The sequence below is a fragment of the Cricetulus griseus genome, chromosome 4 (assembly GCF_003668045.3).
Source record: "Cricetulus griseus strain 17A/GY chromosome 4, alternate assembly CriGri-PICRH-1.0, whole genome shotgun sequence".
Lineage (NCBI taxonomy): Eukaryota > Metazoa > Chordata > Mammalia > Rodentia > Cricetidae > Cricetulus > Cricetulus griseus.
Window position 1 is genome coordinate 82490527 of NC_048597.1, and position 27479 is coordinate 82518005.

Genomic DNA, 27479 nt, shown 5'->3' on the forward strand with positions numbered 1-27479 from the left:
CCTAAGGATGGATCTTTCCAAAGGAGAGATTTTTCTTTTATGGTGCCATCTGGGAAGATTAGACATAACTAAAAAATGTTTTGAAGTGTGACTCACAGTGACTTCATCCGCACAGAATAAGGGCACAGGTCCCTCCTCCCAGGGGACACACTCCCTGACATTATTTGCCATGGCTGATTCACCACTGTACAGCAAAGAGAAAAGATAGGTGGCAAAGGGCCCTATTTGGCCTTTTTCCCTCTTTTTAGTTTTGAAGTGTGCATGAGCCACGTGAGTGCAGTGTTCTGAGGTCACCAGGCAGAGCCAGCCACAATGGAGGGAGATTTGCCTTTTGCAGAGGCAAAGCTGAGCTCAGCAGGCCACAATAACTGGAGGCTCTTCCCCCACTCAGCTCACCCTGGCAGGGACAGCCCATAGACAGGGTCTTCTGCTGATCTCTAACTTCACAGGAAGCCCATTCTCTGCTTCCCCAGGTTCTGGGCTGCTTCCCTGGAGAAACTGCCTTTTCCTCTGACTCTTCACAGCACAGCTGCCTAGCCTCAGTTACAAAAAGCAAGGGATGGCACATTTGCCTGGGCTTGTCATCGTGGGATTCTGGCAGCTTGCATTTCGTTGATCCTCTGTTGTCATGGAGCTGTGGAAACTGGAGCTTCCCCCGGGGATGCTGAGGTTGAAACTACCCCAAAAACGGGCACTGTTCAGAAGAAAAATCTTCCTGTGGCTCCTCTGAATGTTACAATGCAGACTCAACAGCTGAGGCGTGGCTCAATGATGAGTGATAGAGTGTGTGCCAGCATCAGTCCCTAAGAAAGAAAAATCAGCTCACACACCATAACAACACACTCCCAGGAGGGCTTCAGATATGTCAAGACCTCACCAGTGTGGTACCAGCCAGAGCAGGCCCATCTAATGCTGTCAACAACTACCGTGGCTCTCCCCAAGATCATGGCCCTCAAACACACTCTGGTGCATTTAATCTGATTTTAAGAAAGTTTTTAAAATACCATCTTGATTCCCTGAAGGGATGTGGGGCCCTGGTGTTGAAGAGGCCCCAAATTCCTAACCATTTCTCAAATAAAAGGTAAGTACAAATTCCAAGTTCCTACACAGAGCTATCCTGCTTGTACAACCGAAATAATTAAAAACTAATATTCTTAGGAGGAAGCAGGGGACTCTGTCTTGGGACAAAAGGGGATAATTTGTCACTCTTTGGAGACTATGTTCTGTCTGGCAAACACCAAAAGTATGTTGGGGATGAGGTGTAGCTGAGCTAGCTGATAGAGTCCCTATTAATAGATGTGAGGCCCCAGATTTGATTCCCCAACACTCATAACCAGGTGAGGTAGTGCACACCTGCAATCCATCACTGGGACCAGAGATTCAGGATAATCCTTCCCTGCCTCACACTGAGTTCAAGACCAGCCTGGGCTGCACAAGACCCTATCACAAAAGAAAAATAGTGACAATAACTCTCCTAGCTTGCTTCCCATTGCTATGATAAACACCATGACCAAAGCAATGTGGATGGGAAAGGATTTGTTTGGCTTATATGTCCCAGGTCACAGTCCCTCACTGAAGAAAATTGAGGCAGGAACTTGAAGTATGAAAGGCCACAGAGGAGCACTGATCACTGGCTTGGTCCCCATGGCTTGCTCAGCATGCTTTCTTTTCTTTATGTTTTTGCTTTTCTTCTTCTTGTTTTGTTGGGTTTTTGTTTGTTTGTTTTTGTTGTTGTTTGGGGGCTTTTTTCATGACAGGGTTTCTCTGTGTAAGAGTCCTGACTGTCCTAGAACTCTCTTTGTAGACCAAACTGGCCTCAAACTCACAGAGATCTACCTGTCTCTGTCTCCCAACCACCAGCCCAGGGACAGCACCTGGGCTGGGCTCTCCCACACAAATCATCAGTCAAGAAAATATTCTACAGTCTTGCTACAGGCCAATCTGATGGAGACATTTTCTCAATTGTCCCCACCTTTCCAGACAGAAAATTTGTATTAAGTTGACAAAACCCAACAAGTCAAATAGGACCAGTTTGCTCAAAGGCAAGGAAGAGATGAGCCCTCTGGTTGAAAAAAAGCCAAAGGAGTCTGCAGAGGGTTGGTGAGTCTCAAGAACAGGGAGGGCTAGCCTTGGCACAGATGATGCCCTGACAGCTGAGATGCAGTAAAGCAAACTGACTCTTCAAGTCCAGCTTTGCTCTTCTCAGCCACAGAGCTGTGAGACAAAACAGAAGCTGTGGGCTGGCCCTGCCATTCCTTGTCTTGTTGCACTAGCAATAGGACTGTCTGTGGGTCTTAGTGACATGAGGGTAATGCCCCCATCTCAAGGGAGTATATGATTTCCTGTGGTTGGGATGGTGGCCAGGGAAAGGAAAGCCTGGGGAGCTTCAGGCATGGGAAGTGGATCTGAAACTCAAAGAACGTAGTCTAGTCCTTGTCCCGCGCCCGCTCCGTATTCCTCGCCAGCAAGAAATACACGCAGGACACTCGGATCCTTCTGCAGACAAGCTTTAATGCATTTTACCAGAGTGGAGACTGAACAGAGACTGAGCAGAGACATTGAACCAAGAAAACCATCCCTATATAAAAGGCTGACCAGCCGCCTGGGACGTATTACCCTATGAATGGCTTTAGCTCCTCAGGCTAAAATGAGCCACGGGATAGGCAGAGATCAAAGGAATGGAGATAACCCAGCGCCTGTGAAGTAATTCACATCTTGGTGTCTTCAGGCAGCATTATAATGTAGGAACTGGCTTCCTACATATCACCCTTTTTTTATTAATTAATGAAAAGGCTTTATATTATTACAAGCAAATAGGTCACCCATATGTTGAGGGATAGAGGCAGGGGTTGACCTTCCCAAAATCAAACATTAAGACTGTGTACGAGAGTCACCATCAGGCTGTCAGCTTGACCCGAAGTACTCCCGACCTGTCCTCTGCCGTTTTTCTGGGAAAGGGGGACTGGGGCAGGTAACCCTTATGTAGGTCAACGTACCTCCCAGAGAAGCCTGTATAATAGGCAACTCTGTGCGATGCCTATGCTCAGCATCCCTCTTTGGGGCTGCACAAACCAGACACTCTACCCTGTGCAATGAGCCTAGGCTCCGGGTGTGCAAGAGCTGTCTGGCCGGCGGCCTATTGCTAGTAGCCAAAAATATAAGCGCTTGGATGATCTCTTGGTTTGAGCCCTGGAGCTTACATGCCAGCCAAAGAAGTAACAGCATTTCGCAGGCGGCTGTATCAAACAATTATACCCACCCCTTTTCTCACAGACCAGCCAAAAATAACAGCAATCTGCAAACGGCTGCATCGAACAATTACCCCCACCCCTTAAGTAGAGACAATCGCTCCGCCAAGGGCAGGAGTTAATCTGGATAACAATAGCGGCTCTCAACTCTCGGGGGTAGAGGGTGGAGTTTCGACTTTTGAAGGTCTGTAGAGGCTCTTTAGGTTGAATCTTTCTGGGATCCACAGGGGATTCTCTTCATCCTGTGAGAAAACACAATATCGTTCCCCTGGATCTTATGAGAATAGGATCCGGGCCTTTCCAAAAATCAGTTAAGATATCTTTTTATTTTACCATTTTCTTTTGGCCTTTTAGTTTTTGAGGTGAGACGCTTGGCCTCGGTATGGCCCCCAGCGTTAATGTAAATGAGGCTTTAAAGCCCCAGGCATTCCAGGCCTTTAAGAAGTGTTGAATAGCAGGCATGGCCTTTTCCCCTATCAAAGACTGGGAAAGCCATCTGTAATTTTCTCCTCTCCTCTGATGGTAAAAAGGAGTCGGTTCCAAATAGTGGGTGTGCTGATAGAAGTACACCCGCTGAATTAACAGGCGATGGCCTCATATTTGTTTTTACTTTTGGCAGCTCCTCCTTTAGCTCTGCTTTCTTGTTAGAGTCTGAAATCTCAGAGTCTGAGCTGCTCAGCTCCAAGGCTTCCAGTTTCGTTGCAGGGCAGAGGCTAGGTTCCTCATCTCTCCTAAATTTACCGGGGTGTGACCGGCCATTTTCCATTCTTTCTCCCTCCTTCTCTGTCTCTCCCTCATCCAGCTGAGCTGTTCCTTTTAAAACTTTATCTCTTGAGCTTTTAGAGTTATCAGAGCTATTAAGATTTAAAGCTTTATACATTCCCTTGTCAGTAGACATTCTAGGAGGTCTTTTTTTCTTATTTGTTGCTGTATACATTCCCTTGTCACTAGACACCCCGGGAGGTCCTTTTTTCTTATACGTTGTAGTTTCTCTTCTTACATACACTCCCATGTCATTAGACATCCCGGGAGGTCCTTTTTTTTTATATTTTATTGTTAGGCGTGCCCCATCTCTCATTACATTCGGTTTCTGATATGTAATTCTGGACTTCTTTAAGATTGCTACAACAGTGAGAAAAGTCAAAATAGCTCCTAGTAAAAGCATAGAAGCCTCTATATTAACCTCCCACAATAGCAACATTCCCAAGCCAAAGTCTAGAAAAATCATACCTCTCCGAATTTACCATCCTGTAGTTTTGAATCCGCCTCGTTAGAGGGGTCTCCGTGGTGCTGGAGATGTTAAGATTCCCGGGTTTCGGCACCATATGTCCCGCGCCCGCTCCGTATTCCTCGCCAGCAAGAAATACACGCAGGACACTCGGATCCTTCTGCAGACAAGCTTTAATGCATTTTACCAGAGTGGAGACTGAACAGAGACTGAGCAGAGACATTGAACCAAGAAAACCATCCCTATATAAAAGGCTGACCAGCCGCCTGGGACGTATTACCCTATGAATGGCTTTAGCTCCTCAGGCTAAAATGAGCCACGGGATAGGCAGAGATCAAAGGAATGGAGATAACCCAGCGCCTGTGAAGTAATTCACATCTTGGTGTCTTCAGGCAGCATTATAATGTAGGAACTGGCTTCCTACAAGTCCTGGCAATTTTTCCCCCAGTTTAATTTTTTTTCAGAGTTACAGAAAGCTAGGAAGACTAGTTGAAAAAATACCTGGTATTTTTTATCTCATTTTACAAAATTTAACATTTTGGTGATGGACTGTTTTGTTTATTTGTTATTTAGACAGTGTTCAATCTGTGTGTATGTCTACATACCAGAAAAGGAAAATATCTCATTTTAGATATCTGTGGACCACCATGTGGTTGCTGGGAATTGAACTCAGGACCTCTGGAAGAGCAGTCAGTGCTCTTAACCTCCGAGCCATCTCTCCAGTACCAATGGACTGGCTTTTAATGCACATTTTTTCCTGGATTTTCTGATAATTTTTGTATCCACTTACAATTCATTTTTTTTCAGACAGGGTTTCTCTGTGTTATAGCTCTGGCTGTCCTGGATCTCACTCTGTAGATCAGGTTGGCCTCGAACTCACAGAAATCCACTTGCCTCCACCTCCCGAGTGCTGGGATTAAAGGTGTGTGCCACCACTGCCTGGACAATTTGGTTATTTTTAAGTAAGGGTTTGCCTTATACCAGTGTAGGACACACAGGATCTAAGCAAGGAAATGGAGCCTTGAACACATAAGACTATGAGTATGTATGTTCATCAGCTTTCTGCTACAGTAACATAACCCCTGAGGTGATAAAGTTATCAAGAGAAAATTGTTGATTTTGCTCTCAGTCTTGGGGGTTTCTTGACAAGACAGCTCTCCATTTCCTCATCCAGGGTCTCCAGTGACCTACAGACCTCTCACTAAATCCTCCTCAGAGAGGTACCACCATCTCCTAACAGTGCCACTACAGGGGCCAAACCATCAATACTCAGGCCACACAGGGGAGGGGACAATCAGCATCCAAGTTATGGCAATTGAAAGGTTAATTCCCACCCCACATTCATGGTCAGCAAATGCTGGGGGTGTTATGTGATACCTCCTTCCAGAAGAACAGGCGGTAAGCTAGGGCCCTTGGAAGAGCCACTCGGTACTGAGTCACAATTAAATTCATTAGTGCAGCAGCAGTAGAGAAGAAGCTAGGGGGGGGTGGGAGCATGGAGTGGAACCATCCAGACCCAGGCCCCAGACAAAGTGACAAAGTGGTGCAGAGGCCAGCGCCAGGCAGGGACACCAGCCTTAGCATGAGAGGACTCCACATCTCTCAGTGACACAGGGCCATCAGCTCCAAGTGAGATGGGGTAGTGGGCTGTCCAAGGAGCCCTCAGCTATTTACTCCTCTCAGGGAACTCAAGAGTGCAATGACGAGATTGCTGAAGCTGACACTCAGAAAGTTTGTGTGTGTCATTTTGGAAACTCCTACCTGCACTGTAAGTGAAGGGATTGAAAATAGAAAATCAGGCGCCACCCCCTCTCCCACCCCCCTCCAGCCTCTGTCAGAAGCTCCTGTTCTAGCTAGAATCTGAAGGTTGGTGTATTCTGGTCAGGCCTCTCTTTCCGGAGGGCCTGTGGCCACCCAAAGGAACAGATTCAGGTAGCTGAATTCACCTTTTGACAGGCCAGTGTAGGTCCCCACTGCTGGCTGCAAACTCGGGGCCTGGACAATAGCTCCTGTTTTTATTGGAGAACAGTGGGGGCCCCTGGAGCCTTCAGCCAGCAGAAATTTAAATTGTATCTCAGTAGAAAGGAAAAGACGTGAAAGAATATTGCGTCGCTCGGGCCAGAGCTCAATTGGTGAATGTGTTGAAGTTCTGCGGCCATAAACAAGCAAGCCTGTGTGTGTCTCTCCCTCTAGACCCAGCTTACTCACTAAAAGAACATGAAAAAGTCTGAAGTTTAACAGTCTTTCCTGCAGCCACGTCCGAAGTTGACCACTCAAGGCATTTCCATTTACTGTGTGGCCAGGTCTTTCCTAACGGCCATGAAAAAGGAAGGAGTGACCGGGCAGATGGCTACCAGCTTCTGTGGGTGATGCTGGAAGAAAGGGGAGGGAACGAGCCTGCTTCCTCCTGAACTCTGATTGACATTTGATTCTCCCATCTCTCTTTATCCTCACAACTATAGTCATTTCTCCCTGTGCTCCTCCCGCAGATTTCCACAAGGATGAACAGTTACATAAACTGATTGAAGACTCCAAGTTAACAAGGGAGGAGTCCTGTACTACCTGAGTCAATTTGTTTCCAGTCAGTTATATCCAAGGTATTTCCAGGATGAAAAGATGTTGTTAAGAAAACCCAGATATATATGATTTTCTGGTTCAGATGTATGAGAAACCTCTCAGTCAGTAAAGACACATTGAGTGCCACGATGTCCCTGTCCCCATCTGTGGGATCCCAAGAATCCCACCAGATCTGCTTTGTACCTCTTAGTTCTGCTGAAATCAAGTCATAATGTCAAATGCTGTGTTTCTAAAACCTGCCACGCAAGCTGATTTTCTGGGTATAGGCACAGACCTCAAAAGTCAGGCTAGCCCAAAGGTCTCCCAAGGAGCTAGAGAAACAAAAGAGGGAAGTCTTCACCCGACTCTGTTAGAGAGAAGCCAGGAGCACCATGGAAGTTGCGGGCTTTTTAAGGACCATACCAATTTGCCATTCCTGACGGTGCACAAGTCTCTAGCATTCTACTTGGGGTAAGCTGGCATCACATTGTCGTTTTGACTTACATGTCCCCAATGTTCTAGCCCATCTTTTCTATAGATTACCTCCCCAAAGTCCCACGCAAAGTGAAAATCCAGCTACCCCTGCAGAGCTGTGTATGTTTCTTCAGGTGAGGAGGTACTGAATGGAGACCTTGGGCAAGCTGAGGCTCCATTAGAAGTAAGTGGACTACACCTTGTCTCAAGGTCACATCCCAAAGAAAAGCCCCTCCTGGTCCTTCAGACCTAAGAGAGAAGGCTCCTGGCCAAGGAGGTCTAGAGGGGATCCCCTCTGGGGGTGAAGTTCACCCTGTGCCCTACTGCTAGACAACGGTTCTCAGGCTCCAAGCCACCTTGTCACGCTGTGTGAGCCTCTGCTATTTTAAAACGCTTATTTTCTGTGCTCTTTTCATCTGGCAGGTGAAAAATTGCCAAAATTTTGTCTCCAAATAACCCTCATTATTCATTATCTGTGATGAAAGACCTTATTTACTACCTGGGTGCTCCTTCAGAGCCAGGCAACCATTCTCATACCAGGAGGGTGTCGGTCCTGATTTGTATCCATAGAAACAGAATATAAGCGGAGAGCAGGCATCTGAGCTCAGCAGTGATGTGTTAATGCACATGAGGGTCTGAGTTGGTGCATAAGAACTGGCTTTCAGAATTGTCTGATGCTGTCGTGAATCACCAGGTATGATTTCACAGACTAATAGAGACTATTTTGCTTAGTAGGCAAAGTTTATTAAATGGCAGGAAACACATCCGCCAGTCACTGATGTAGTTGCCATTCTACATTTGAATTATTTCCCTTCACTAAGATGCCACAAATTCAGCTGTGGTTCAGGAAGAGTGTGAAGACTTCAAGAGCCCACTGGACCAGAACAGAGGGATGATGCCCTCAAGAAACCCACAGGCCTCTGTGGCCACCATGACTACTCTGGTAGAGGTCTGATTGTAGTCACGTGGGAGAGGTCATCTTAACTCTAGACTCCACTTCTAAAGATAGTTCTGTAGTTTAGTCTTATCAGCACCAAGTCTGTCTCCTGCCTAGGATTTGCTCACACATTAATTTTTTTAGCTATTTTTCTCTTTGCTGTGAAAATACCTGACAAAAGGCAACCCAAGGCAGGGATGATTTATAACATGGGGATGCTGCCCATCTCAGCAGAGACGGCATGATAGCATGCCACTTTGTGATGGCAGGAGTGTATGGCTGGGGCTACCTACATCCCCAGAGATTAGAAAGCAGAGAGATAAATCATCAAGGCGACCTGGTGACCTACCTGCCCTCTAATAATAGTGCTTTGGGGGGAACAGTCATGGGACCAAGTATTCAAACATGAATATAAGGGGCATTTTATATTCAATTAATAAGGTTGACACTGGCTTTCACACACAACACACACACACACACACACACACACACACACACACACACACACACACACACACGAGTCCAGGGGCATGTGCATAGCACTTCAGACAGCATCTTGAACCACCTAGCCCTAAGCATAGAGTACCCTGCAGGGAATGGCCTTTACAGCTACAAAGAAGGCTTTAGACAAGAAGAAATAGGCTCCAGGACCCAAGCCTGGGGCTGCTCCAACGCAGCCTCCTTCTCTCCCACTCAGGGGTGGGGTGGTGCACTTCCCAGCCTGCTTCCCCTTCGATATCTACATTTAGTCTCTGCTTCCAGACTTGCCTGGGACACTGAGGATGGATGTGGATGCTTAAGTACCCGCTGTGCCAGGTGTCATGATATCTGAGACGGACAGAGAAAACTTGGTACCGAGACTAGTGTTGCCACTTTAGCCCAGCCAACAGTGGAGAGCCAGGAGAAGAGGCCGCCCCATGGAAGTTCTTAGAAATCTCCACCAGTCTGAGGAGCAAGGATCACAGCACGGAGCCCACTGCAGGACGGCAAACGCATCACCAGGTGGGCGGATAATGGGAAAAGGCAATCCTCAAAGCACACAGGGAGTGACAATGACCCCTAAAGTATGGAGTTTGTCCCTCTTCACTTTCCTGTCGATGTGATGGAACACTGATTAAAACTAATCTGGGGGGAAGGGTTAATTTGGCTGCCAGGTTACAATCCATGCCATGGCAGGATCCTGGAGGAAGGAACTGAAGCAGAGACCATGGGGGAACTCTGTTTCCTGGCTCGTTCACTTTGGCTTGCTCAGCCTGCGCCCTCACCCATCATATAGCAATGAAGAAAATGCACCATAGACATGACATGGCCACAAGCCAGACTGATGGAGGCAGTCCCTCTATTGAGGGTCCCTCTTCCCAGGTATATCAATTTGACAACCAAAGCTAAATATGCCAGGGTCATTCATCTTAACACAATAGCCAAACCTGTGCAGGTCACAAGGTGACCCAGAACAGGCTGCCATGGGGAAATCAGCAAATGTGCTGTTTTGAATACAGGCACATATTTCTCTAAAATAAAAATGAGTCATTTGGGGCTGAAGAGATGGCTCAGTCAGTGAAGTTCTTGCCTCATAAGCATTGGTTCCAAACCCAAGTATAGAAAGCACGTCCCAATCCCAGCTCTGGGAAGAGCAAGGCAGATGGAGGTCTAGGACTTGCTAGCCAGCCAGCCTGGCCTACTTGGCAAGTCCAGGCAAAATGAGAGACTCTGCCTCAAAAAGCTAAGTAGAATGACACCTGAGGTTGTCCTCTGGCCTCTCCACACACATGAGTTATCACATACAAATGTGTATTCACCTGCACCCACAAGCACATAGATGGATATATAACCACATGTGAACACACACACACACACCAAAGAATGAGTTGTCTGTGCCCACAATGTAAAATACCAATGCAATTATATTTATTCAAAATAATTTATAAAAGCCAAGAACTAAGAAGCATGTCTTCACTAAGCCAGTGTTCTCTTCTAGATGCACAAGCCTCTGGTCTAATTTGCTGGCTTCTGACATCCCTCTACAAACATGTATTCCTGCCCATGAAGCCCGCACAGCATGCTGACCATGCTGAGTGCTCTCCTGCTGTCTGCATGTTCCACTTCTAGTACATGTAAGAACTCTTGGGACCCCGGTCTCCTGGGGACACCCAGAAGTCTGTAAGGGCAGGATGCAGGCTGCTGAATCCTGGAGGATCCCTGGGGCTCTCTGGCAGCAATTCTAGCCTAAACGAGTTCCAGGAGGATTAGAGGCCCTGTCTCTAAGGAGATTGATAGTGCTTCTGAGGATGACACTCAAGGTTGTCCTCAACCTCCACATACATGTTAACACACATGCCTGTGTACCTTCACACACATGCACATGCCCCTTCACACGCATGTGCACACACATGTACACGCATAGGCACATGTACCTTCACACACATGTACACACATATGTACTTAAACCTTCACACACATGTGTACACACATGCACATAAGAAGAAAAATTAATACCCTAGCCTAAGACAATCAAGTTTGAGTTCTAAAAATGTGATGTCACCTGTCCCTGAGGTGGCCTAGCATCGAATCTTACCTAGAAGATACCTCTGATAGGATGGCAACTGTCATGGTCTGAGCGAGAACTGTCTCCCTCCCATAGTTCCTGGAATCTGAACACGTGGTCTCAGGGAGCCTTAGGTGGTTCAGTCTTGCTGGAGGAAGTACATCCCTGCGGGGACATTGAGATGAAAAGCTTCACCTCACTTCCAGTTCTCCCTCTCCCTGCTTCCTGTCTGCCACAGAGGATGTGAGTTCTCAGTATCCTGTTCTTGCCACCATGCCTGCCATACGCTGTCACGCTTCCCCACCATGATGGACTCCTATTCCTCTGGAACATAAGCCAAAATAAACTTTCTTCCATCATTTGCCTTGGTCAACGGTGCCTCATCACAGCAACAGAAAAGGGAGTAACACAGTGACAAATTGACCTCATGAGATCTCTGTTGTTCGTCCCATTCTATCCACGAAGCAGGAGCTGCCAGCAGCACAGCACTGACATGAATGATATTTGTGCCATTCAAGTCCCTAGAACCTGTCACCAACCTCCAGGCATTAAAGATGATAGAAGCCTTTCTTCGCATGCAACATTAGTAACCTCAGCCTGGCATTCCTAGAGTTCAATCTTTCAGCTGCAGCTGTCTGGTGATACATTATTTATGATTTATTAAAGCTTGCCTGAGGATTCAGAAGCAAAGTCAGCCTCAAGCTACAGAGATCAGGCAGTGGTGGTACACACCTTTAATCCTATGACTCGGGATTAAGAAGTAGATGGATCTCTGTGAGTCCAAGGCCTTCCAGATCTACACAAGAGTGAATCAGTCTAAAAGAGAAACAGCTCACACAAAGACAATTTCAGCACCTAGAATCACACCCCTCTAATTCCAGCACTAAAGGAGTATAAAATAGGAGCAGGGTATTCAGCAGTCAGTATCAGATTCATCCTCCAGCCACATTGTGGGATAGGAAGCCACCGAAGTCTCAGGATTCTCCAGCAGCGCTGAGGAGAGGCAGCAGTCTGAGGTTTGGTGGGGCCAGGATCGCCTTTCAGTCTGAGGTGGAGTGAGAGCTAGTGCCTGGCTGCTTTGCTTTTCTGATCTTCAGCTTGAAGCTTGAACCCCAATATCAGTCTCTGGGTCTTTTATTAATGGTGCTACATATCTGTAATACTCAGGTCCTCTCAGCCTTCATGTATTGAAGCCCTTACCCGTGGTGCGACAGTTTGGGAAGGTGACCTTTATATGTGATTTGGTCCCAAAGGAGGAGCTCTGAAAGTTCAGATTAGTGCCCTTTCAAAAGAGACCCAGAAAGGCCTCAAGAGGGGATGCCATGGTTAAGAGCACTGGCCACTCTTGCAGAGGACTTGGGTTAGATTTTCTGCACCCACATCCCAACCATCTGCAACTCCACTTCCAGAGTGTCTGATGCCCTTTCCTGGCCTGACGACGCCTGGCATGTACATGATGCACACACATATATGCAGGCAAAACACTCATACACATAAAATAAAATAAATAAATCTAAAAAAATTTGAAAGAGAAATCCAAGAGAGCCCCCTACCGTGCCCCCTTCACCTTGTTGAAGGTGTAGCAAGACAACAAATCTGCCAGTTCTTAATTTTGGACTTCTCAGCCTCCATCCAGAACTCTGAGCAATGCATTTCTGTTACTTCCACCACCCGGTCTGAGAGATGTGTCCCAGCAGTCTGAACAGACTAAGACACAGATGTATACCACACGTTCTCAAGAGATAGGAGGCTGCTCTGCGTCCCAGCCACCTGCTTCTTTCCTCCAGTTGCCAGAAAAATGCAGTGGGAGCCTCCTCTGTCAAAGAAGCCCATGGACCAGGTGGGGAGGAACAGGGTAAGGCAGGGATGCAGCCCCCTTCCCTGGTTTACGGAGGAGCACAGGAGTGGAGGAAGGAACCGATGACACGGTGGGAAAGAAAGTGCCAAATGCCACTCGCTCCTAACCTACTTTGGGAAACATTCTTATGCAGTCACAGCGTGTGCTGTCCAGGTGTGTTTATGGTCATGTTTGACCGTGCGGTCTCTCAGCCTAGAGATGTAGCAATGGGAGAAGAAAATATGACTAAGGCACAAATAAATATGTCAGTAAATGGGAAAGAAGCTAATGCCCAGCTTGTGAGCCTCAGAAGTGCTATGATGTAATGATTTTGAAAGCCACTCTTGGGGTTGCAAGTTCCCACAAATACCAGTCTGTAGTCACATGGCTTTATATTTCAGAGGTTGTAATGCACCTGAACTCCGCTCCATGGTAATGATCTCCAAGGCCTGCTGAGTTCAGCAGGTGTAACAGAGCCACCGCACAATCTTCTGGTTCCTTCCTGAGCCTGTTGTGACTTAGTGATGTCCATTTGTTGTCACAACTAGGTCATAATCTTGGGTACAGCAAACCCTTTTCTTGGGCATCATTTCTTACAACTGTCACAGGCTTTTATGAAGGAAAACCCGTCTTGTCACTTTCTGGAGGTGACTGGCTTCTCTGCCATGTGGAGAGTGAATGAAGTCCTGGGTGAACGTGTGTTCTTGACATGGCGTACAAGGAGCCCAGTGCCCCAGACCCATGGGAGTGGGGAGGCAGATGTTGCAGGCAGTGTGCACAGAAAATACAGAACACAGCTTCCTCCTCTCAGATGTTTACTGCTACTTCTGCAAGGATCGTCCACCAAGGCTAGTTAAGCCTGCCTCCTTGTTCAGCCACACACAAAAAACCTGCCCCGTGATTGAGATGTAGGACATAAAGGTACTCAGTTCCATAATGCTCACTGGTGTGTTTCCACCAGAGTGCAAGCTCCACCTGATCCCAGCTTTTCTGTCCACGTGTCTGTGAATCTGTCCCTTATTCATTCCCTCCTCACCCCAAGCAGGTATCCCGGGCTCAGCTGGGAGGAGCATGGCAATGTCGCCATGAAGTTTTATCAAGAAATAGAATTGGGCTGGAGAGATGGCTCAGAGATTAAGAGCACTGACTGCTCTTCCAGAGGTCCCGAGTTCAATTCCCAGCAACCACATGGTGGCTCACAACCATCCCTTATAAGATCCGGTGCCCTCTTCTGGTGTGCAAATATACATGGAAGCAGAATGTTGTATACATAATAAATAAATAAAATCTTTTTAAAAAATTTAAAAAAATTTTAAAAAAGAAATAGAATTGAAGCATGGAGGGCACCGTGGACTGAACTTAGGAATTGTGCATTCAGATCTTGGCTATATAGTACTTCTTGCTTCATCCCCTGCACCACCCCCAACTCAAGCTGGGTGAGCAAACAGTGAGAGATGTGTTTATCCACAGCTTCTGTTTCTCTTTTGTCCACTTTCCTGCCTGAGACACCCAAAAAGAGTCTGTGTTTATTAGAAGCTTTTTATCAGTCTGGGATTCTAAGCTTCCTTTATTTTTTATTCATGTGTATGACTGTTTGCTATATGTCTGTATGTGCTCTACATACATGCAATGCCTATGGCAACCAGAAGAGGGCATTGGAGACCTTGGGACTGGAGTTACAGGTGTTTGTGAGCTGGAAATTAAACCTAGGGTCCTTTGCCAGAGCGGCCAGTGTTCTTCACTGCTGTGAAATCTCTCCCATCCCTGGGGTTCTAACTAAGCAAACTATTCTGAAACTAGTGTCATTTCTCTACTCTTTTTAGATATTTATATATCATATGCCATGTCTTATTCCAACTTGTGCAACTAGAACAGAATGTTACAGGTACAAGAATTTGGGTGACTTGTTATGAAGAGAAATTCAATTGGCTCTGTTCCTGGAGCCTGGTTAGTTCAGGAATATGGCCCCATGATCTGGCAAGGGCCCTCATGCTATAACATCCCATGGTACAAGGCAGAAGGCAAGAGAGGGTAGCACTTTAATAACTAGCCCGCTGCCCTGGCAACAGCACCAATCCACTCCTGAGTGCAGGTCCTAATCACCTCCCACCTTCCAATACTGTTGCACTGGGGCTGTTTGCCACACGTGAACTACACATGCAAACACAGCAGTCAGCAGGACCTTCGTCCCTTCAGAAGCATCCCAGCAATGAGTTAGACCACACAGTGGAGAACTGTCCAATGTCCGATGATGACCAGGCAAAGAGATGAGAACGCCTGAGCTCGGTGGCTCTGCAGACCATTCACACCACAGACAACACTTCTGAGGGCCAGTAAAACAGTTCTTCCTGTGTTACTGAGGGTCTTGACCACACCGAGACAAACCTGTATTCTGGTCAGTGTGTCTCCATACTGTCTCCCAGAGCATCAGGTACCCTTGACTCCCTCTCCACCCAATGCAGAAAATAGTAGTCTATCTCCACCTTGGAGTGGCCTTATGATTCAGTGCTCCAGCCAGCCAATAATCACTGTTTGGAACTGTCTTAGTCAAGGTTTTTGTCGCTGTGAAAAAAAAAAAAAAAAAAACACCATGACCATGGCAACTCTTATAAAGGAAACATTTAATTGGAGTGGCTTACAGTTTCAGAGGTTCAGTCCATTATCATCATGACAGGGAGCATGGCAGCTGGGAGTGTGACAGCATGCAGTCAGACATGGTGCTGGAGCTGCCTACATCTTGCAGGCAACAAGAAGTCAACTGAAGCTTCACACTGAGGGAAGCTTGAGCAAAAAGAGACCTCAAAGCCCACCCCCAAAGTGACACAGTTCCTCCAACAAGGCCACACCCTCTAATAGTGCCTCTCCCTTTGGGGGCCATTTTCTTTCAAACCACCACATTCTACTCCCTGTCCCCCAGCCTTATAGGCATATCATAATGCAAAAAAAAAAAAAAATGCATTCAGCCCAAATTCAAAATTCCCATAGTCTACAACAGTCTCAAACTTGTTTCAAAGTCTAAAGTGTAAAGTCTGCTCTGAGACACATGGCAGTCTCTTAACTGTAATTCCCTGTAAAATCAAAAACCCCTGTAAAATAAAAATCCAAAAGTATATCACATTTTTCCAACATAAAATGACACAAGACATACATCACCATTCCAAAACATAGGGGATGTAGCATAATGAGGAAAAACTGAGCCAAAGCAAGACTAAAAATCAGCCGGGCAAACTGCAAACTCCACGTCTCTGTGTCTGATGTCAAAATGCTCTTCAGGTCTCCAACTCTTTCCAGCTTTGTTGATGGCAACACACTTCTTTCTCTTGGGCTGGCTGATGTCTTTTCTGCAGTGTATGAATAATCAGCCTCGTTGCCTCAGACAGCATGGTCCCAGTGTGTCCATTCCCGTCTGCTGCTCTGCATGGCTTCTCTTGCCATCTTGCCTGGAAGTTCCTGCTCACCAAGAGGTGGACATGGAACTAAAGGTCACGCGTGGAAACTCCCTCGAATAGGGAGACCCACCCCTACTGTGGGATCACTAATCAGTGGTGACCCAGAAGACTGCGACAGAGGCACATCCCCAGCAGGCCCCCGCAAAGATGACCTGGCAGGAGGGCAGGGGCACTAATGGTGTCAGGAGTGGGATCACCCCACGCCCCGAGGTTCCCAGAGGAAGTGAAGAACCACAGCCTACCCTGTCGAGCCACTGTGTGGCATGGGAGCAGCTTCCGCATGCTCTCACCGTCCTGCGCTCTTGGGGGCTGGACTCTGCGCTCCCGAGATGGTCTGCAGCCCTGGAGAGTTCTGGAGATTAGGATTCTGCGCTCTCACTGCCAAGAGCCACCAGTCGTCTCAAGACACCAGGTGCCTCCAGCCGCCTTCCTGAGACTAGTCAAGCAGTGGCAGAACCCAGGCAGCTGGTGGTAGTGTTACGGACTTCCATGTAAACTTCACAAAAGCTTAAAAAGGGATTTTGGAAGCAAAACAACAGCGACAAGCATGACTTCTTGGTAGCAGCATTTTCTCTGGTGGGCTCTGTTTTGCTAGAGACAAAGCAGAGACTCGACTGGTTCCTTTAAGAGAGGCTTCCTGACTCAGAAAAAGCGGGGGGGGGGGGAGAAAGTGCAGGGCTCTTTTTCAGAGGCCCACTAGATCAATTGGTAGAGCATGAGACTCTGAATCTCAGGGTCCTGGGTTCGTGCGCCACGCATCTGGCAGTGGCAGGATCACATCTCCAAGCCAGAAGCCTGCTTCTTGGTGGCAGCATAGACCAAGGCAGTGAGCACAGCTCTCAGAGCTAATGGTAAATGTACCTCCACCATCTTTGATAGACAGAAGCTAAGAAAGCTGCTGCTTTAATTTTGTCAGTGTGTTTAACAGTTAAAAGATTTCGTGGCCAGAAAAAGGTAAAGATTTACAATAAAGACAGATTCAGATTAAGTAAAACCCCTAAAGGTTTACCCTGTGTTTAAAGAAAGAAAGAGAAGCTGGTGGTAGTGGCGCACACTGGTAGGATTTGCTGAAGGAAGCAGAGGCAGGTGGATTTCCACAGAGAAACCCTGTCTCATAAAAGGAAAAAAATAAAAGTAAGAAATAGAGTAATAAAAAAGCCACATAAAGATGAAAACTATGCAGAGAGTCTGGATACTATATGCTATATTGTTGTCTTTAAATTGTTTGATTGCCAAGGAAAGAGTTACAGCTGCTAAAATACATTTGATTATATATGCTGCTAAATTAATCCAACTTATACATTTTAAAAATGCTTTTGACTTCAAAATTTAAATCTAAGGACAGGCTACTTGAAAAAGGAGTTTTTGCTTGTGTTTCCACAGAAAATGGAAAGCTATGGATTCCTTCCATACTAATATGGTTTGATCAAGCAAGACCCCCTGAAACAGTGTCCCAGGTGATCCAACATCTAAAACAGCTGAGACAATGCAGTCTTGCAGACTACAAAAACAAGGACCTGGCAAGATTTCTGTGTTTTATCATGATCCCCATGGTATGGACATCGCCCCCAACCAGCAGGAAGCAGTTTGGAATGAACGACGCCCAAATTCCCAAATATTGTTTATAAATGTTTGTTTTCATTTAAATGGGGTTGGTTATAAATGGTAATGAAAACCCTTCTTTTTATTTAGACAGAAAAGAGGAGATGATGGGGGAGGTCTTTCTGTATATATGTTTGTCTTATTGGTTGATTAATAAAATACTGTTGGCCAATAGAAAAGCAAGATAGGTAGGACTAGGAGTCAAGGAGGATTCTGGGAAATGTAGTAAAAAGATACAGGAAGTGACATAGCAGGCAGCCTCAGAATATAAGCAGGGACAAGAAGGAAATCGTCCTCTTGCTCTTCCTCCTGCTCTCTGCTCTAGAGCTGCCATGTGATCCCAGAAAGAGGACGCCAGTGGAAGGGGTTCTCTATAAGATAAGTCTTATATAGATTTATGATAATTAAGACTGAGCTAGCATATAAGAAATATATGAAATATAAGAAATCCTAGTCAATTGGCCAGCAGCATTGTAAATAATATTAGTCTCTGTGTATTATTTGGGGCCCTAACGCGGCGGGCAGAACTTGGGTGGAATTCAGGAGACTGGCAGAAAGCACCCACGTGGCAGCAGGGCTCAGGCAGCTTCGGCAGAAAGATTTATTGTTACAGGCACTAACCAGGTGCCCATTACATAAACTTGGAGGCTACACACCTGGCTACTTGGAAGAGACCAGTGGAATGTACAGGGCCCTCCAGCCATATACCTCTTTTCTGTCACTGGAACACTGGGTAGGTTATTTTTTAGTAAAAGAGATATCTTGGCCCACAAGATATCTAGAAGGTGGGAAGACCAAGATGAAATGCAGAAGCTGGGGAGAACCTCAGGCTGCTTTGACTCCTGGCAGAAAACACAGGACGAGTGACTATGTGCATAGGAGAAAAAACATGAGGCGCTGTGCTTTGTAACCATCTCCTCTCAGAGGGACTGATCCAGTTTGTCAGTGTGCCATCCTTGAAGGCCCCACCCCATCTCTAACCTCTCCTTCCAACACTAAGGAATTAAGGTTCTGACCCATGAGTTTTGGGGAGACATCCTCAAACGAGAGCAGATAATGAGCAGGGAAGTGTCAAGAATTATGAAGGGTCTAAGATATATTTTTTAAGTTTTTTGTTTATTTGTTAAGTTACATGTGTGGGGAAGTTATACAAATGAGTGCAGCACCTGCAGAGGCCACTAGAGGGCATCAGATCCCCTGGAGCTGGAGTTACAAGTGGTTGTGAATTACCTGGCATAGATGCTGGGAACTGAACTCAGGTCCTCTGAGAGAGAAGCACATGCTCCTAACTAAGCCATCCCTCCAACCTGAGAAAGTCTTTTTACCCTGCTTTCCTGACTATCAAATCAATTTGCCATGGCTTTGTGGATATCAGAAGACACCACAGTACAGGAAGAAAGCCTGGGTGTCACTTTCTCATCAGGTCCCTTTGACCCTTCACCAAGTTCCTGGAGGCTGTGCACACCGTGGGTCCCTGCCATAGCTGAGGAAGCTTGTCATTTGGAAACCCCCAATTATAGTGCTGGGGAGATTATGCTGGTCAAGATACAAAGGTGCCTTGCTTCCTAGAGAGAAATGCTTGTTTTTATCTCCAGTGTGCTTGCAATGCAGACATCTGTGAAAACCTTCCCAGAACAAAGGCCATCTGTGTCCCTGCTCACAAAATCCCCCAGGAGAATTGCAGGATGGGGACCATGTAGATGAGAAAATTCTGGAGTTTTCTTCCAGAGAGATACAAAAATCTATAATCTGGAAGTTGTACAGTGGGCGTCTCCTGGCTGGCAGGGGAAGGGCATTGCCAGTTGACTGACACTGCTGTAGTCTTTTTCTTGTTTCTTCTATGTCTGGTACTTTCCTGCTGTGCCCTGTGTAAATTCCTGAGGGCATGGAGGGGAGGAGCTGCTGTCCAAAGCCACTAGGTGAAGATAGGTGTGTGCCAGCCAAAGCCACTAGGTGGAGATGGGCCTGTGCCACCCAAAGCCACTAGGTGGAGATGAGCATGTGCCACCCAAAGCCACTAGGTGGAGATGGGCATCAACCTTGTGATGCTCTTGAAATCGAGTCAAACACTGAATTGTTAATAATGCGGGGTTAGAAACGCTGCAGCATAAAACTAACCTGGCAGATATAAAGATATCCCAAACTTGTGTCTTCCCAATCTGATGGAAACACCCCCCCCCATGCTGGAAGAAGGAAAAGGACCAGCAGAGGGGACCTTGTCTCTTGAGAGAGATTTCACAGAGTTCTAACAGCTTGTCAGGCCACCTTACAGCATGAGACTGAAGCCCAGACAAGGACAGGCCAGTGGTGGGCGGGACCACACCTTGGCTGGGTCTGCTAAAATGTGCATGTCCTTGACCCTCTAGCTAAACTCTGACCCTGAAGAAGACTTGACTGAGCCAGTCACTGGATCTCTTTGTCCTTCTTCCCAATGTGGTCACCACTTTTTCTGGTTTTCGCTATTGGTTTGGCTCTTTTAATTGGTTTATTGAAGATATGTCATCAAAGATGTTTTGGGCCACAAGCTGTGTGATCCCAAGTTCAATAACAGGCAAAAGTACAGGGCAGCTGCCTTCAGACTTGCTCCTCCAAGAAGAGAAGGTAGGGCCGAGCCAAGAATGCTCCTTCAGGAGGGAATCTCCACTGCCTCTGTGCAGGGGAGCCTGAGTGGGTAAGGTTGATGATAGAGATGCCAAGGCGTGAACCATGGGTGGGGGGGGCTGTGAACCCTGAGCAGAGAGCAGCCTAAAGCCTCGCTTCTCTGGGCTTTGAGGACACTCTGTGATTCTAAGTTCCTCTGTCTTCCCCATAAGGAAGAGAGAGGATGAAAGAGCATCATGTTCCCTACAGATCCACGAGACTGTGTTCTCTGGGGCCTGTGCACCCCACGCTGTGCCAGAAAGCACAAGACGCCCCAGGATAAAAATAGAACATTTCCTTCGATCATCAACTCTTTATTCATCACTCATTTGTTCCTGGAATAGTGAATTTATCCATTCATGTGATAGTAAGTTAACTTCCTGTGTGTTGAGGTAATTTATAGCTTTATAGTATATGAGCATAAATATTTTTGGGATATGATTCAAAATTCAATTTTTTTCAAATATACCTACAGACATAAAAAAATTGCTTACTAGTTCATTGCTCTTTATTCTGCAAAACTTTATCCGATAACTGCTATGCAGAAGGCATGGAGCTAGGTCTATAAAGAAATAAGAGAATTTTAAGGAATGACATGTGCTGCCAAGCGTGAGGGCGGAAGCTTGTGATCCTGGTGCTCCGGGTCAGAGAAAGGAGGGCTGTGAGTTTGAAGCCAGCTTGATCAGCAAAGCAAAGACCCTGTCTCAGGAGAGGGGAGGAGAAGGGAGAGGAGGGGGGAAAGGGAGGGGAGAAGGAGAGAGAGGAGGAGAAGGGGGAAGAGAAAGGAGGGGGAGGAGGGAGAGGAGGAGGGAGAAGAGGAGGGAGGAGGGAGGGGAAGAGGGGATAAGAGAGAGAAGGAGGGGGAGGAGGAGAGGAGAAGAGGGAGAAAGCATCAAACAAAAAGAATAGAATTTGAAGGAAGTAGACAGAAAAGGTGTGACATTTGAATAGAGACCTCAAAGGCAAGAAGGAACAAAAGGTAAGAGGATCTGAGCGAGCATTCCAGGGAAGGATAAATCAAGTACCAAGGTCCTGAGGTTTGGAGTACTGTGTGGGAAACAAAGAGCTCCTTGTGGTCTAGCGCTGCTGTCAACAAGGAGATGAAAGACAAGAAACAGGAAAGCAGAAGGAGCCAGCTGGCAGCCTGGCGTCACCACAGAGCCAATGGGGAGTCGTGGAGAGCCAAATACCAACCTGGGCAGGCATGTGGTTGAGAGGCAGGTTAGGAAGCCAGTGTTGAAGAAATGAGGTCGCCTCTTCCATACTCGCTCAGGTCACAGCCCAGAGTCAAGGCCAACCATGCCAAGTAAAGAAGTGGACCTCCTGCTAGGTCAACAGAATGTGTGTTCTCTCCTACTCTTGTTTCTCAGTGAGCTCTTTGAAGTCATCAAGGAGCCCAAAGTACTCGTTTACTCTCGTAGGAAAATTGCACCCAAGTCAGTACGTACACTGGGTCATGTCCCTCATTCCCCTGTAATATCCCAAATAAGGAGGCAAGCCGTGGAGGTTTCTTGGTCTGAACCTCAACACCTTCAGTTGAGTCTCCAGAGGAATGAAGCAGCCACCTGCCACTCTTGGGCTCTCAATGGCTTTCTCACTGAATCAGGCATTGTGGGTGTCATAGTGGCAATCCACTAGGTAGCTTATACAGAACAGCAAGGGCACCTGGGAATTCACAAAATCAAAAGGCAAGCTCATAGTGGCCAGAACCAAAGGAGGCCAAGGGGCAGTCATGACAGTCAAGTTCACACCCAGGGCAAAGGGAAAGACTGAGAGCTATTCGTGCTTGGTCAGACATTTGCTGAGAACAGAACACCAGGACCCAATGCTTCCGGGTGAAGTTCTCATCCCCAACCTTTCCTGGCAGATAGACTTGCTGCTGATACCATTATGGCATGTGTGGTCACCACCCTGGCACAGAAATCCTGGGACAGTTCTGTGAAAGGAAGAGCCCTTATACCAGGCACTTTCTCTTGGGTACTCGGAACATGAAAATCTGAGCTCAAAAAAGACACAGACCACAGTGTCCAAGAACAGACTGGCATGGATGACAGTACATGGCTACAGGGAACAGCACAGCCAACAACATGAAAGCCAACAGGTTATGGAGGTATTATTCTTTTTTAAAGATTTTATTTATTTTTATTTTATGTGTGTGTTTACCTGCACTGTGTGTGTGTGTGTGTGTGTGTGTGTGTGTCACATTCATGCAGTATCTATAGAGGCCAGAAGAGAGCATTGAATCCCATGGAACTGGAGTTATAGGTAGTTGAAAGCCACCATGAGGGTGCTGGAAACAGAACCTGGGTCCTCTGTAAGAGCAGCCAGTGCCCTTAACTTCTAGGTTGGCTCCCCAGCCTGTGATGTGGTTCAGTGTGGTCGCCTGACACTAACTGAATGCAATATAACCTCATCTCCTACTTGTATTCTGTTTGTGGGTTGGGGGGATGGGGTTTCCAAACACAGGCAAAGGTCACCTCAAGACTGAGCTGTTAAAAACAGAGTGGAGAACTGTAAACAACTTGAAACGGCTGAAAGGACTCTGAAGAAACATATGCCCCTCCCTTTGGCTGACAGATATTAAAACAACAGATACCACCCCCTCCCAAAAAATGAATGTCGCTGAAACCTCATGTTAGGGAAAGGAAAAAGCTGTAGCTGGCTGCCAGCCAGAAGAGGAACCTGCCCCTCAGAAGGAGACCACTGTGGAACTGTCAGCAGGTGATAAGAACAGAGGTGTGGATCCTTGGTGTCCTTCTCTGAATTCTGTTCCTGAGGGCTCCTTTCCAGAGGCTTCCATTCAGGCGAGCCTAGGGCTCTGGGATTCACCACAGATAAGAATTTCAGGACACAGCAGTAGGGAGCAGAGCTGGGGTTTATTAAAATGGATTGCAGCACAGGTATGGGCTTCTCAGAGAGAAAATGTACCTTTACAGTCTTTACAGTAGTCATGTATATGTGACCCTGTGACTAAGTCACATTGCTGAGTGTAATTTACAAAAGGGATTAAAAGTCAATGAAGTTCCTCTTGTAAACACAGTCAGTGTTCTCCTTGTTCCACCATGTGGGTTCTAGGGGGTCAAACTTGAGTTGTCAGGCTTGGCAGCAAGCACCCTCACCCACTACGTCATCTCAGCAGCCCAAAGCTGTTTTTAAAATAAAGCGTGGTAGAGGTGTCCATTTTAAAGTTATATCTAAGAGTCATTCCTGTTAGGATTCTGGTTGAAAAAAAACAACTATAAGAGACGTATTTCGGGGGCTGGAGAGATGGCTCAGCGGTTAAGGGCACCGACTGCTCTTCCAGAGGACCCTGGTTCAATTCCCAGCACCCACATGACTGCTCACAGCTGTCTGTAATTCCAGTTCCTGGGGACCCCAACACCCATGGCAAAACACCAATGTGCATAAAATAAAAATTAATAAAAAAGAGAAATGTTTCAAAGAGAGAAAGAGAGGCCAGGAGTTGGTGGCTCACACCTTGAATCCCAGCACTCGGGAGGCAGAGGCAAGAGGATCTCTGTGAGTTCAAGGCCAGCCTGGTCCCCTGTCTTGAAAAACCAGAGAGAGAGAGAGAGAGAGAGAGAGAGAGAGAGAGAGAGAGAGAGAGAGAGAGATGCTGTCCTGGAAATCTGAGTTCAACCCCCTGAAACTCATGTAAAAATGGAAGAATATAGACTCCACAGAGTTGTTCTCTGACCTACACACACACACACACACACACTCACACACACACTCACACACACACTCACACACACACACACAGGCGCACACACACACTCTCTCACATGCACATACACAACGCTATCACTTTTTTAAGAAGGACATCTGAGAGACAACTGGAGTCTATACTTTGAGTACAGATATTAGAAGATGTTCATTCATTTCACTCACTACAATACGGTATCTTCACGGGTAATGCCATTTTCTAAGATAACTACCAAGTGATGATTGCTTGCAATAATAACGACAATAATAAGGTTAACAAGGCCACGGATTCCAGAGTGAGAAACCACATGATAACTTTGAAGGTCTGCATTCTTACGGTCTCTGCCCCATCCCCAGCGCCGTTACAATCTGCTCTTGGTTTAAATTAAAAAAAAAAAAAATGACAATGGAAAGAAGCACGCGTCAGTATCTTGTAATCGGGTTGTCACGAGCCTTAGAAGTAAGCTCCCTACTCCACAGGCAGTCACCAATTATTGGCCATTAATTATCACTTCTTGAGGCTGGAGAGAGCTCATTAAGAGCCCTTTCTCTTCCAGAGGACCCAGTTCGGATTCCAGCACCAACCACTCGGGTACCAAGGGATCCGACACCGCCTCTGGTCTCTGGGCACCAGCAACTGGATTTGGATGGCAGGCGGCCTCTGATATACCCAGTCATCCCTCTGTACTCACAGGGCTTCCTTGTCGATATCCACAGCAGGGGAGGAATCCCACAACAAACGCCTGTGGATATCAGGGGCTCTGTGCTTGCTTTTCCCAGAAAGATTCCGAGATACGGCTGCAGTGAGAACTCAAAGGAAGATTCACAGAAGGTTGACTACAAGGCAAAGAATACAGTACCGAGTCAATAATTGCTGTTACTGTTATTTTATTCAGTAGCATCTGGAGCTGTGTCTCACCTCCCTCTAGTGGTGACGCGTGGTAACTTCATCATTTTCCAGAATTGGTTGCGGTTAACAAGCCTCTTTCCCAAGAAACACCAGCAGCCATCCTTGTGCTGACCACCACTGTGCGAAAGAGTTCAGAGCAGCGCTGCCTCGATAAGAAAAGTCACGGTGTGACTGAGAAGCAAAGGACATTCGGGGGTTTACAGAGAAATTCCATTTTTTTGGAAATGCAGGATCAAGGAGATTTTTGCCATTAGCCCCTGAGAATGGATCTGTCTGGCACAGACAAGCAAGTCTGCCATCATCCCCTGTCTTAGGGTTTCTATTGCTGTGATGAAATGCCACAGCCAAAGCAACTTGGAGAGGGAAGGGCTTATTTCACCAACACCTCCACATCACTCTTCATCATCGAAGGGCATCAGCATAGGAACCCAAACAGGGCAGGCACCTGGAAGCAGGGGCTGATGCAGAGGCCATGGAGGGGTGCTGCTTACTTACTGGCTTGCTCCTCATGGCTTGCTCAGCCTGCTTTCTATAGAACCCGGGGATGGCACCACCCACAATGGGCTGGGCTGGGCCCTCCCATATCAGTGACTAAGAAAATGCCCAATAGAGTTTATAGCCACCAGATCTTATGGAGGCATTTTCTCTATAGAGGCTACCCCTGTCTGATGACTCTAGCTTGTGTCAAGTTGACATAAAACCAGCCAGCACATCCCTGCTAGCACCAGGGGTCACAGGCTGCTTAGAGCTGAGTGACAAGGAACTGAAATAATGGGAAGGAATATGAGAATATAATAACAACAACAGCAATTCTTGACTCTCTATTATATTCTATTCAATCCCTATATATCTCCACTCATCACAGCAATGATGGCAATACATTATTCATCCCCACTCTACAGATGAGCAAACTGAGGCAGGAAGAAATGAAGCAACTTACCCAAGGTCCTCTATTTTTAGGTGGCTCAAATGGCACCCGAGTTCAATTCCCTTCAGTTTAAGACAGCTGTTTCTTATATCTGCTGTTTCCCCTCTAATTCAGACTTCTTACTCAATTCATCCCCCTTTTCAAAGTCTATCCTACACCACAATGCCAAGGGGATGTAGGAGTTGGGAGTACAGATCGGGGCTGGCCTTTAGTTTGGGATTTCTGAGACTGGGCCTTGGGGCATGGAACAAATGGCTAAGATTTTCTGAACCTCAGTTTGCTTACAACTAAAAGACCCTCCTTTGAAGGATTAGTGTGAGGCCCACCAGCTGGTGGGACCAAATCAGACAGGTTCCAACCTCAATGTCAGGTCCTGTGAATGTCACAGCTCTGGAAGTTTCTGGGAACTCCAGGAGGAGCTCATATTTTCCTTTTTAATATTTTATCTATTTTATGTATATGGGTGTTTTGTTTGTGTGTACGTATGTGCACCATGTTCATTCCTGGTGACTGTAGAGGCCAGAAGAAGGTGTCAGATCCCTTGGAACTGTAGTTACAGGGAATTGGGAGCCACCCTATGTGGGTGCTGGGAACCAAACCTGGGTCCTCTGCAAAAGCAGTTAATACTCTTAACTGCTGAGCCATCTCCAGCCCTGGGGATGTTTGGTTTGAAAAGTGCCCATTTTCTCTACAGATTCCTTGGTCCCAGGGAGTCCACTGCAAGGAAAACCATGAAGGAACCCAACATGGTCCAGGGAGAAGCATAGAGCAGTGACCCAGAGCAAAAACACAGAGTCTTCAGGGCAAGGTCTTTAAGAGAAGAGGGGAGGCCAGATATGATGTCAAAAAGCAGAGAAAGACTAGGTGTGGTGGTGCACACCTTTGATCCCAGCACTCAGGAGGCAGATGCAAGCAGTATCTGAGTTTGAAGCCAGCCTGATCTACATAACAAGTTCCAGGCCAGCCAAAGTTATATAGTGAGACCCTGGAGAGAGAGAGAGAGAGAGAGGGAGAGAGAGAGAGAGAGAGAGAGAGAGAGAGAGAGAGAGAGAGAGAGATGTGGGAGGGGAATATCTGTGTGTTTGTCCAGTAGACTGAGGAAGGAGAGAGGTGTGGTTAAGGGGCAATGCCACAGAACACTGGCTGTGTAATTAGATTCCCTGAGCTCACAATTCCCCATAGAATGTAAACTAGACAGATCCAGTTCACCTCCAACTGATTGGTAACTACTGTGATTGCAAATGTCTTGTTCCTTTCACCTTTAGAACATTTACACAGGGCTGCAGAGAGATGGCTCAGTAGTTAAGAGCACCTGCTGCTCTTGCAGAAGATCTGGGTTCAGTTTCCATCACCCACAGAGTGACTCACTGTCATCTGTAACTCCAGTTTCAGGGGATCCAAGCCCTCTTCTGGCTTCTGC

General features: G+C 46.7%; 1 long non-coding RNA gene across 1 annotated transcript; it reads left to right on the forward strand.

Annotated features, from left to right (window-relative positions):
• Positions 1 to 302: 302 nt before the first annotated feature.
• Positions 303 to 10807, forward strand: LOC118237781. The gene is made up of 3 exons (XR_004769480.1): positions 303 to 1081; positions 6966 to 7073; positions 9206 to 10807. It is a non-coding gene; the product is annotated as an uncharacterized LOC118237781 (long non-coding RNA).
• Positions 10808 to 27479: the final 16672 nt, after the last annotated feature.